Source organism: Lissotriton vulgaris, chromosome 5 (assembly GCF_964263255.1).
Source record: "Lissotriton vulgaris chromosome 5, aLisVul1.2, whole genome shotgun sequence".
NCBI classification, from domain to species: Eukaryota; Metazoa; Chordata; class Amphibia; order Caudata; family Salamandridae; genus Lissotriton; species Lissotriton vulgaris.
The window spans coordinates 1,316,275,872-1,316,287,947 of record NC_141693.1 but is presented as its reverse complement, the minus strand read 5'-3'; the positions used below and the strand labels follow the sequence as shown (position 1 = coordinate 1,316,287,947).

The 12,076-nt window shown below is 42.2% G+C and overlaps 1 long non-coding RNA gene across 1 annotated transcript in view; it reads right to left on the bottom strand.

The window, feature by feature from the left end:
• Positions 1-12,076, bottom strand: part of LOC147712530 (uncharacterized) — a 153,529-nt gene that overhangs the window by 140,782 nt on the left and 671 nt on the right. The gene's annotated exons all lie outside the window — the stretch shown is intronic.

Genomic DNA, 12,076 nt, shown 5'->3' with positions numbered 1-12,076 from the left:
TCCACTCTGGGAGTCCTCTCAGTTATCGAAAGTGTTCCAAGATGAACACCGTTTGGTATGGAGGAAAGCAGGGATTCAGAAGTTAGGGGGTCGCTTTTCAGATGGCCAAATAGCACTTATGCAGCCCTGAAGGCTAAATATGGAATACTGCGGCGAAGTTTCTTTAAATATCTACAAATAAGAGTATTTATCTTAAAATTGAAAAAGGAAATGATATTACTGGATAAAATAGCAGCTGTGGAGTCTTTAAAGGCAGAATTAAAATCTGGGCTATATACAGTTTATTAATGTCATGTAATTCAGACGACTTAACTGCCCAACAAGGTAAATGGGGCAGTAGATTAGGTCTTGCTTCAAGGATATATGCTTTTAATAAGCTCAAAGTATGGGGCATGAGTTGTTGTTGAGTGCCAGGTTGAAAAGCCAGTACTACACGACGTAGTATCATTTATATTATACTCCTCAGAAATTGCATAGCTGGGGTAAAAGAAATGTTCACGATGAGGAGATACTGATGCAGATTTTGTTTAAATGCTTTTTTCTTGTGGGAAATTAGGTGAGTTCTGGAACAAAATCTGTACATTTTTAGGTGGGATTCTGAATATTCCGGTTAACTTATGCCCTGGCAGGCGCTATTAGGAGTTGACATTTAATATGTGAATGATAGCTGCATAGTTTATTCCACATTTGTAAATGTAGCTGTCATAAGGGTATATATTGCACAGCATGGTTGGCCCCAGAACCCCGCTCTTTTTAGTAGTGGATTGCTAGGTTTCTTGCAATAAATTATTTAGAAGAGAGTTTATATCTCTGCAAATGTAGGAGAGCAAGAGGAGCTGTTATCCTGATCAGCAGTGAATAGGTGGGTGAATATTGCACAGTGTTTATGTCGAGGGGGGGTACAGGACAAGGAGTGTAGTATTTCCAGCATGGAGGTTATTTTCAGATAGTAGGATCAATATAAACAATCTTATTTAAAGGTTTTCATAAATAATTAAATATTATGAGAAAGCGCATTGGGATTGGAATTTAACTAAGTAATTTAACTAAGCAATTATGTAATGAAATATGGATGATGAGATTTAAAGGTTGTATTCTCAATTGTAGAAAACGCGGGTGTCCCAATTCTTCTGTGTCTGTATTAGTATTGGTTTCTATTATGCTCTTTTTCCCTTTCTTTCCTCAATAGAAAAAAGGACCACTATACCATACTATTCAGTGGTCGACCATATTATACAATAACATGCTATACAATGGCAGGCCATACCATAGTCATGCCAAACCATATCACACTATGCAATGGCGAGGCAAACAATACCATACAATGACAGTCTATACCGTAGTACACAGTGACAGTCCATACCATACTGTAACATACAATACAATAACAGGTCATAATATACCATATTATACAATGACAGGCCACATCATACCATACTATTCAATGACAGGGCATACCATACAATGAAAGGCCATATCATATCCTACCATACTATACAATGACAAGCCATACCATAGTCATACCATACCGTGCTATACAAGGACCTACCATACCATACTAAACATTGACAACCCACAACCTACTACATATGGTTTTATATAAAACTTACATTCTCTTTATAAAGCAATGACATGTTTATTCAGAAAAAAAAATGTAAGACTTTCGTTTACGAAAGACCTCCTGTGGACCATACGAAAACCCTATTGTGGACTTAGAACACGCTAATTATTATGTTGCTTGGTTGCTTCTTATTAGGTCTCGCCAGAGACAGTTCAAGCACTGTTGATTGCAAGACATTTTGCTAGCTAAAAGAGGGCTTAGAGCCCCCCAATTGCTAACCATTGGTTCACTTCATCATTAGTCTTAATTGCTGGCTCATGTTTGGGCAGCGCATGTGGGCTTCACTTTCTCTTTATGTGTTTCTCCCTCCCCTGGAGCATAGCTCAAGTACGGCTTCTCCTTTTTGTGAGTGTCATCCTGTCCCTCACACCTTCTGGGTGGGCTATTTTTTTCTTCTGCTTGCAGCATTCAATAAGAGTGCATGTGTTTGGAGGTGTCTTCCCATCCCTCTCCGCATCATTGCTTGCCCAGTACCCCTACCCCATTATTGCCCAGTCATCCCTGCTTGGGATATCACCCTCCTGTGTTGTTGCTTGACCTGTGCCTCCTGTTCATTTGGTCCCGCTCCTTCATTGTTGACCTGCCATTGTTGCATGTCCCAACACCTCCCACATTGTTGCTTTGCCCATTCCTCTCTTCCGACCTCTCCCTTTCGTTGCTTCATCCCCCACCTCCTCCCTTTTTGTTGCTTGCCCCTTCTCCCTCTGCCCCCTCCTGCCAAAATAAACAAGCACTGCACAGCCAATAAGTCTTGCCTATACAAGATGTATTGGCTTTGTCAGTGATTGTTGTCCATGTTGTACGACAGCGCAGCTGCTGTTCATAATAGCTGAAAATAATAATAGTGGTATGACATGGCCAACGCTGGCCTCATCATAGCGCTGCGGTACAACCTGGCTAAAAAAAACACGCTGACAATGCCAATAGATGTTACATAGGCGACACCTATTGGCTTTGTCAATGCTTGTTTATTTCTTCCGCCCTGCTTGCACTTTTTGATAAGTGTCCGAAGCTGGCAAAGAAATATGACTATGTCTATGTATTTGTTTTGCCGACTCTCCTATATTAAGGACTGTGAACATGTTGTACAGAAGCCTGAGAAGTAGCCTGTTTCCCTCAGTGGCAAACCATCTGGATAAAGGAATGTTTCTGCTGCTCCTACTTTGACAGGGGGAGGCGAGGGATGCTTTCTTCGTTCTCAAAGCAAACTGCTTCTGCAGGCGAATGGTTAGCTTAGTGTCCACTGTTCCCACCAAGGAGGTGATCCCCGAGTCATTGAGCGTTGCATCACTTGCATTGTCTGTGAGAGGGCATCTCTTGCCACCAAGAGCTCTTTCAGTGCCGGGGTGTTCCCAGACAACTCAAACCTCTACTTTAGAATCAATGGCTTTCTCTCCTGTTGTCTGGAAGTCACGGAGAAACCCACTTTGACAACACCGAAGCCTCCATGCCTCTTACATTTTTTGTGATCCCGAACTCAGAGAATGGTGCTTCTTCGATGCCTCCAATCTTCTGTCTGTCTTTGGGGTTGGTGCCCTATCCTCCTATGAATGATGTCCCCTCCCAGTCTTCCAGCTGCACGTAGACAACTACAGATGAAGAGCTATCAACCAACTGGAGTGCTCTAACACCTGTGTCTCTGTACCCTATCTCTTTAAATGTTTATTGCATTTTTACATCATAGCACATAAAACACAAGTATATATGTGTATATATGTGTATATATATATATATATACATATACACATACATATATATACTTGTGTTTTATGTGCTATGATGTAAAAATGCAATAAACATTATATATATATATATATATATATATACATATACATATACACATACATATATATACTTGTGTTTTATGTGCTGTGATGTAAAAATGCAATAAACATGTTATATATATATATAATTATTTGCTGTGGAAAGTTTAGAAACATTGATAGTATTTCTTCTGTTTCTAACCCATGTGATGGCACATTGCACTTTAAAAGGGTGATCAGCCCTCGTGACGTTGTCATGTGATCAAGGCTATCTCTAGCCGAAACGCGTCATGGCGGACTGGTGCGGGCTAAAATACTAAAATAAAAATATTTGCACCAAACTACGGGTCTTGCTGGTTCCTGTGTCTTCTGATCGGCTGAATGCTGTGAGTTGCCTAAGGAGCGCCACGTACCTCGTATCTCAGCTGGGAAGCTTCCCTGGCTTGTTGCGAGACCCCTCCTCGTGTTGGGCGAAGTTGCAGCGAGAAGCAACCTTCCTTTCAGGAAATTTCGCAAGCTCCGTGTACGGAGAAGCTGCCACGCCCCAGGATTCGTTGGATCTGAGTGCTGCCGCGTTCGTGAGGAAAACCCGGAAGTGGTTCGGAGGTTTCAAGACCAGCGTCGGTTGGTCCGGACATCCTGAGCCTGCTGAGTGAGTACCAGGAGCGGCTGCCAAACGGACTACACTATTGCCCTGTGAGGAGTTCCAGAAGCGCTTCTTCCACGGACTACCGGTAGGACGTGCTTTTGAGTGTGCTTGCTGTTTCTATTGCCCGAGAACACCATGTCCGCGGACACGTTAAGGGGGCGCATGGAGGCGTCTAAGGGTATGTTTACGGACCCCCCGGCTGGGGAGTCCGTTGTGCATCCCAGTTCCATTGCTGCACCGGAGCACAGCCCCGGGCTTAAAGAACTTTTCAAAAAACTGGAAAAGTGTAGCAAAAGTGAGCAGTCGAAGTGGTGGGAGCATACATCGCTGTCGGGTTACCTAGAGGTGGGACGGGTGCCGAGGGGCCTGCGAATCTTATTAGCCCCATCGTATGAGAAACCGGACCCCCAGATGTTAACCGACTGGGCACAGTGTAACTTAGAAAATTCGAAACGCTTGATGGGGATCCTAATACAATACGCTGAAAGCGATAGGGTCAAATTGTTGGAGGAAATCGACACCATTAACGCTGAAATTGACAAATTTCCCCCGTCTGCCGAGATAACTAGATACAGAGAGGAAATGGCAGTAAGGCTTAAACGTGAGGAGGAAATAATAAAGAAGCGGAAGGCATACAAATTCCAGCGTGATCGGCTGGACTACCAGAATGGCCAAATTTTCACGTTTGCCAAACGATATGATAAAATCAAGCAGCGACATGGTAAAGAACTTTCTAACACTGCCGCCACCACTAAGGCTGATAAAAATGCAATTTGAACAACACGACAAGATGAAGTATCTTCTGTTTCTGGTGAGAGTTCACAGTACGAGAGCGAGTCTGAAACGGAAATCAGACGTCAACAGATGTCGGGGTTTTGCAAATTTACCCCAGGGCAGGAAATGGAGATGGTAACCCAAGACCGAAAACTCACTCTCCGCTCGGGGACACAATCGGCCGGCGCCAGCGCAAAAATAGGAAACGCGCAGAAAGGCGGGCCTGCAACAAACGCCGCAAATGTAACTGGCAAACCGCGAAAACAGCGCGCGAAAAAGCAGTGGAACAAACCACCGGTAGCCCAACAACAGTAGCTACCCTAGAGACTCCACAAGTGAATTCACAGGCGGTTATCAACCTTTCAGATGTGAACCTATCACCTGAGGAAATTTCTATACTCTCGTTGGGATTATCGTATAGTCCAAAGGCTAATTTTGACTATGCAACCACTAAAATTGATGTTTTTAAGTTTGTCCGGAAGCTGAAGCTACGGAAACACTTCGCATCCCGGACTAGCTCCAGTGGGAATCTTGAGAATATCAGTGAGGTGACTGCACCTACCACCAATCTAACTGGTAGTGAAGCTGATACCACTGTGTTGGGTGCAGCCTTAACGCAAGAACTTTTGGAACTGCATCAAATTGAGTTTGGTACCAACACCGAGAGTCAAGAGGCATTGGGGGGCGAACCATTGCCAACATCGTGTGCAACTAATTTTAAATTAAAGTCGAAATTTTGCCCTTTAATGCTCAAGGATAATATAGATATCTTCCACGATCGTGTTGTTTCACAACTCAAGGAACTACAAATCAGAACTGCAAACCAAACCAAACGATATGACCACAGAGACAAGGAATACCATACCTTAATCAAAAAACTGAAAGCCAACAAGAACCTGGTGATCAGACAATCAGACAAAGGGGGTAACGTGGTCCTCTGGCCACGTAAAATGTACTTAGAGGAAGCCCACAAACAACTCAACGACAAGGAGTGCTACCGTCGTATCTCCATGCAAGAGGCATCCAATTCGAGGAACGAAATTTACCTCAAATTATCCGCTTGGAGAAGCAAGGGCCTCATCACGATGGATGAATATAAGTTCCTGAAAAAAGACCATCCGGTGACTCCGGTGATATATTTCATCCCTAAAGTGCATAAAAGCGTACATAAACCCCCTGGCAGGCCCATAATATCTGCTTGCAACAGCTTACTGGAGAACATGAGCAGATATATTGACTTTTTTCTCCAGGAACATGTGAAGGGCCTGCCGTCTTTCATTCTTGATACCAGTGACTTGTTGAGTAAGATTCAAGACTTCATATGGAGCCCCAATTATATCCTTGTATCAATGGATGTAACCTCGCTGTATACCAGCATATTCCACATTGATGGTTTGAGGGCTGTGCAGCATTTTTTGGAAAGACGTAATCAGTGTTTCCATGATCACTCTAAAATGTTGCTAGACATGATTAATATTTGTCTTGAGAACAACATCTTTCTTTTCGCTAATCAGTTGTTTATCCAGACCAGGGGAGTGGCAATGGGGGCCTGCTTCTCTCCCAGTTACGCCTGTCTACACATGGGGTACTGGGAGGAGCAGGTCCTGAGGAAGCAATATGCCACCGTCATGAACACCAAAGTTAAACTTTGGTTAAGATACATAGATGACCTGGTTTTTGTATGGGATGGATCTGAGTCAGAGGTGACCCTGTTTATAGAGGAATTGAATAATAACAACCTGAACATACAATTCACGAATACCGTGAGTAAAGAATCCATTGTATTCCTAGATGTGGAACTATATGTTTGTGACAAAAGATTGCATACTAGACTATTCCGTAAACCAACGGCAGGAAACACACTGCTACATGCTGGAAGCCATCACCCAGCACATCTGATACGCAGCATCCCTTATGGGGAGATGCTGCGTATCAGACGGATTTGTAGCAGTGAGGATGAATGCCGATTGGCACAATCAGCATGCAGGGCCAGATTTGTTGAGCGGGGCTACAAAACAGACACGATAGATAATGCCACTATTAGAGCTAATAGGATTGATAGAACTGCACTCCTGGGCTCAGGAAAGGCACAAACCAACTCTGTAACTGATAACACCAACAGTGAGACTAGACTCATTATGGCTTACAATAAACAACATAAATGTATCCATAAAATAATTAAAGATAATTGGTCCCTAGTCTCTTGTGATCCTGTGATTGGACCACTTATTAGTAGAAATCCTAGCATTACCTATCGTAAAGCACACTCCATGAAGGATAGTCTAGTATCCAGCAGTCCTGAAGTGGTTTCAGGCACATGGTTAAATGACAGTAAAGGCTTTAAAAGATGCACAAGCTGCAAAGCTTGTAAACACGGCATCAGTAAGACTGAGGTATCTACCCCTCTCTCACCCTTTCCAATAAAAATCCAACAACAATTAAACTGTAAGTCAGAATTTGTTGTGTATGTCTTGGAGTGCCCATGTGGCCTAAGATATGTTGGTAGCACCAGGCCACAAGTGCATAAGCGCATACTTCAACATCTGCGAGCGATTATTCATGCAGATCAGGCTTACCCAGTAGCCAGGCACTTCGAGAGTAACCATGGAAAGGATGTGTCTTTACTGAAATATTTTGCGATAGATTGTGTTCCTCCCCAAAGGAGAGGCGGTGATAGAGAGTCACTTTTAAGAAAACTGGAGACTCGCTATATAATCCTTTTAGATTCCAAGGCACCGTCTGGTCTTAACACAGGGGAGGATTGCCACACCTATCTAAGATTTTGTTTGTAAATATGTAAGACCTGTTAAACCTGTCATCCATGAAAATTTAAGTTGAGTTGTTCAAGAAAAATAACTGTATCTCTAGTAATTGTATTTTGATTAGAAACTGTGGATTTTTCATTCTGCACTGATACACTTTATCCCCTTTTTCCCTCCATGACCTACTGACATTTCTTAATTTTGATTTTATTTAATTATCATGCACTGGTAGCACTTTTATGCCATCATCTAAATGTTGCACATTAAGCAGATTTTGCACAATATTGAGTATACATCTTAGGCTATGGGACTTGCCCACTGGGGCATTATTGCACTTTAGGTTTGATCCATGGTATTAATATAGCACACCTGGATCAATTGTGTAGATATATGAATTATAATTTTAGTTATATTTTATATGTATATAACTATTTATGGGCTTTTAACTTTTATATGAATTTTAAAAGTTTCTATTACCTGTGCCTGAGTTTGTATTTGTATTTAAACATGTATTTTTGTACTCTAATATTGTGCAGAGTTTTACAGTGTTTCTGATAGTAATAAGAAAATATGCTGCTTTTTATTGTGTAACTTATGAAATATACGGGCATTCATGCCGTAATTATTTGCTGTGGAAAGTTTAGAAACATTGATAGTATTTCTTCTGTTTCTAACCCATGTGATGGCACATTGCACTTTAAAAGGGTGATCAGCCCTCGTGACGTTGTCATGTGATCAAGGCTATCTCTAGCCGAAACGCGTCATGGCGGACTGGTGCGGGCTAAAATACTAAAATAAAAATATTTGCACCAAACTACGGGTCTTGCTGGTTCCTGTGTCTTCTGATCGGCTGAATGCTGTGAGTTGCCTAAGGAGCGCCACGTACCTCATATATATATATATATATATATATATATATATATATATATATATATATATATATATATATATATATTTATATATATATATATATATATATATATATATATTCCACAATCCTGAAGCAACGCTGGTAATGCAAAAATCAGGTACAGACCTTTCAGTAGGTTCATTAAAGAAGCAGTGGTTTATTTTCCAACAACATCAGAATGACGCGTTTCGACCGGGTAAACTCGGTCTTGATATATATATATATATATATATATATATATATATATATAGTGAATTTTGGGGCGCACTGGTGACAGGGTTACACATCGTTGCCTATTTATATATATATATATTCTCCCAGACCACGTGGAGGAAGTCGACCACTGATTCCAGGGTCTCATATGTGCGAATGATCTCCCGGCCTGGATACTCTGGCAAATGTATGCAGTGTGAGATCGGTTGTATGTAGATAATCTAACAGAATCATTTACACCTAGCTTGACTACATATCTTTTTGATCTATTCACATGATTTATTTAAGTCCCATACGTCAGCGTGTATGCGCATAACCTCCTATCCCATGCTTCCGTGCCGGGGCCTCCCCGTCTCCTGCATTATTGTTGCATATATGGAGCCTCATTTACTATATTTTGATGCACAGCTGCGCAGCAAGCCTTCCTGCTGTGCTACGGTGGTTAAAATTAAAGGGGAGGAATTCACCCTAACTACAAGATAGTGTATGGGTGCATGTGTTGCAGAGATGATTGTTGTTATGCAGGAAGGGACAGCTTCCTGCACAAAAACAATCATTAATGGCGTTTTGCTCTTAGTATGTGTGCTGCATAGAAAGAGCAAACAAAAAGGAAAAATAAAAGCCTTTCTTCTCATCGCACCTCTTCTAAGCGTAGGATTCTGATGCATTCCAAGGTTACGATACTTTGTAAATCTGGAAGTGTATCAGGTTCCATGGATGTTGCGTGAGAACACCCACAGCAAACCCCATGGAAAGCCCCTTTCACGCATAGTAATGCGTGAAACGGGCCCATATTTACAAGGCCATAAAAAGTCATGCAGGGTGATTTTACATGGCCATGTAAATATGCGCAGGCACACTGCGCCGCCGGTGCGTCCAAAAGAGTGACGCACCGGCGGCGCAATGGGACTATAAATAACCCCCTTGTTCTTTACGAGTCTTCTCTCCTCTCCGACTCAGCTTTATCGATACTGTGTTAGTGGTGGCTGAAGCGCCCAGAAATGTCCCCCGCTAGGCACGCCAAGGTAGGATGGTGAAAAAACTGACCCCAGCCAACACAAAATGCTTGAAGCACTTCTGAAAAGGTGATGAATCTTCTATTTAGATCTAAATCTCCCAAATTACTTACTTAGCACCCTCCATCCTAACCTCCGTAAACCAAAATCTCCTGCTTTACGGTTTTAAAGGGTTTGGCATCATAGCGGCATGTCTAGCGCAAGCGGTAAATTCCTCAGGACAAACTACCTGTAGATATCAAACAGAGCTGCAAGATATATTTCGGTGTCTCTTGCAGTACGTTCAAAACCGTTCAAGTGAAACAGCAACATAGGCTTTAGGTGCTTCATGTGCCTGGTCGCATAGAACCTGAATCTGTAATAGATGCTTTCCTTTTTTAGGTCAAAGCCTACTAGACAGCGCAACTGCATGGTTGCAAAGACGTATTGGGTACACTCTAATAGCTTACATAGGAATGCCTTCCACTCATTGCAAACCATTGGCTTTTAGTTTTGTTACTCACAGTTGCTTTCTTTCTATTTGCGGGCTCTATTTGTTTAAGCCTGTCCAGCCTGTCCTTGACCCTCCCACAGAGCATAACCTCTTTACTACCTCGCTGATTGGCTACTTCCTTTATTCGACCAGTGCTTACTTTTCGGAAACTCTTTTCGAGGTTTTGGATAGTGTCCAAGCATGGATGTAATTTGTGAGCATAGTGAGAAGCAGCAGTAAAACTATCAAAGAGAATGGGCATTGCACTTGAACAGAGTTGTAAGGCAGACTCTTCTTTTCTCCCCTTGATGGCTGCTGCTGCTGCCAGCGGGGCAGGAGTAGGACCAGAGACAAGCTCAGGGTAAGTGTCTGTTGAACCATTAATGCTCAGTAGCCTCCGCTTGCTTGGAGCTCTGCAGATTGGAGAAAGAAATACGTAAACCTGTTTACACAACGAAGGCAGCTTTGTGTTTGTATTGCAGGATACAGGGACTCACCATCTAGAATCCTACAAAATAAATTGTCATTAAAAGACTAATGTTTTAATGGATTTAGGATGTTTGACCCTGTATAGAAGGCACGATAAGTTTGTTGTTATCCCAGCATCCACTCTACTAGTGGCATACATCATCATCGGGTCTTATCCTAGTCTATAAAAACCAGGATGCGCTCAATCAAGTTTTAGAGAGCACTTTGGATAATTTCCTACTGGGGTCTTAAAAGGAATTATTATACCTTAGAACACCTAGGTATTCCTTTAATAACGGTGTTCCTGGTATGTTTAACAATGCTGTTAGTGGAGTGTTATGGGAATAATTGCTCTGTAAAGTCGACATGGTTTAGCCCCAAAAATTCATAGTCCAGAGAGCCCAGGGCTTTTATCAGGACTATGAAATCAATGCCGCAGAATTGCTATTCCTGCCATAACTACTCATGCCTTTCTCCTCCCAATTGCGCCAAAAGATGGGGCACAAGTAGGTACAGCAGGGCCCTCTTTGAGTTCTGTCACCTCTGCTGTTTCAGCGCCGGGACGCCTCTTTGCTGGGGCAGCTGTTGCGCTTTATAAAACCCGGTAACATAACATAACATGGCATCCTTGAGTAATGTGTGACTACAGTGGCATGCTTCCCCCCTTGCTACTCAACACAAATGTACCCAAGATAAGAGACCCAAGGCAACTAGGTCGTTGGAGAAGGGTGATTCAGCCCTGTGTAAGTTGCATGTTTTACATGTTGCATGTTTTGTCTATCTCCTGACAGAACTGAATTAGGTAAGCTGAGCTGACTGACATGTTGCCAGTATGCTACCAGCCCCTCCTTCCCTCTGTTGTTTTGTGCTTTCTCCCGGCCTCTCTTTCCCACCATCTGTTGTCAGTGTCGCCTCCCAAACCACCCACAGTTCCCTCCCACCTTACAATAAACAACAAGCCTTTGCAATTCAATAGGTCTTGCGAGAGTTTAAGCTATTGGCATTGTAAATGACAATGCCTTTTATCTGTTTTTTTTTAAATTTGTTTATTGAATTTTACATTTTGGTACAATTTAACAAGCATCATCACATGTCACATGCATGTGCACACTGTGTAAAAAAAAAGGAAAAAGGATGCAGCCCCTGGTTAGGGGTTGTCCCCTGGTGCACAGCGTTGAAAAACAAAGTAATGTTTGTATCCTGTCTTCAATTAAGTCACAAATTTAAAACAAACGGTCCGTTTTCAAACAGGTTTAATGATCTCTTCACTTCAATGATCATTGGTCTTTCAAACTTTATGATTTTCACAAAATTATCATTCGAATATCTCTCAGTTAGATCTCCAAATTAAATCCATAATCCCAATGCATTTCGGGCATCGGAGTTGCCCTTCATCAGGGGATAAATCTACAAACAAAACAGATAGTA